Here is a 1,297-nt window from a genome sequence, read left to right on the forward strand (position 1 = left end):
TTGAAAATACCATGGCTTGGGTCAGGCGCACCTTAGTCCTCAAGCTGACATCTTTGCTCTTCAATACTTCAAAAAGTTCCTGTGCAGCAGATTTGCCCAATGCAATACGTCGTCTGATCTCTTGACTGCTGCTTCAGCGAGTGTTGATAGTTGATCCAATGTCATTAACAATCTGAAACTGTTGTGGCAAGCTAACCTTTAATTTCATATCTTGAACTTTTTATTTTATTTTCTGATCAGAATCTGAATCCTGATTTTCATACATTATTAAATTTTCCTTAGCTTTGTGGTTTACTGTCTTGTGATCATGATCCTATCATTTTCATGGCTCTTGTCTTATTTAACTTTTTAAATTTATTTAAAATCTTTTCTGTAACTCTTATTTTAGCCGTATTTTGCTTTCTTTGTATTTATACGGACTTTCTTTTCTTTGCTTATAAAATTATTTTACTTCAAATATAATTTTCATTTTTCTATTTCTTTTACTCTTTCTCTTACCATTTCATGGTTTCTTTTCAAATGTATTAGTTGTACGTATTATAAAGGAAATCAAATACTATTTGCAACTCCTCCACATTTTAATGTAATGACATTCTATTTTAAGATAAAACTACTTTCTTTTTCTCTCTTAAAAAAAGCAACAGAAACTTCTTACCAATATATATATTTTTCTTTTCTCTGGTTTTTCAGGACATGCTAAAACTTTGAATTTAGTTATTTAAAACTTACATGCAGATGGTGGTGGTGGGCCGTGGAGTCAGTTCTGACTGCTAGTGACCCTGTATGGGGTTTCCAAGGCTATACATCTTTATGGGAGCAGAAAGCCTCATTTTCTGTGGAACCACTGGTAATTTCAAACTAGCTGACTCTGAGGTTAGCAACCCGACTTTTTACCACTATGCTTCCAGAGCTCCTTAGCACCTGAAAAATGATCATGAGGACAACAAACAAGATGGTGGATCGGGTGGATGTATAGCAGAGAGCTCCACCAACAACAACACAGAATACCTGACCAAGCAGGTTCAGGGGCTGGTCCCAGAACTCTGAACCGCATATAAAGGAATACTTAGAAGGTTGGAAGGCTCACAGCTGGGGGAATCTGTGGCAGAAGCAAGAAATCTACTGCTTTCTAGTCCGGGCTGCTCGGCTGCACCAGGAGCCGCCATCTTGGGTGAGACCACGTGGGGGAAGGATCAGAGTGGCCACAGACGCCTGGCAGAACTGCTGAGATAAAGGTGTGAACATTCTTTTCTTTTGGTATCTTCATTGGTCCCTTGCTGTCTGCGCACCTCCATTC

The sequence above is a fragment of the Chrysochloris asiatica genome, unplaced genomic scaffold (assembly GCF_000296735.1).
Source record: "Chrysochloris asiatica unplaced genomic scaffold, ChrAsi1.0 scaffold00100, whole genome shotgun sequence".
Lineage (NCBI taxonomy): Eukaryota > Metazoa > Chordata > Mammalia > Afrosoricida > Chrysochloridae > Chrysochloris > Chrysochloris asiatica.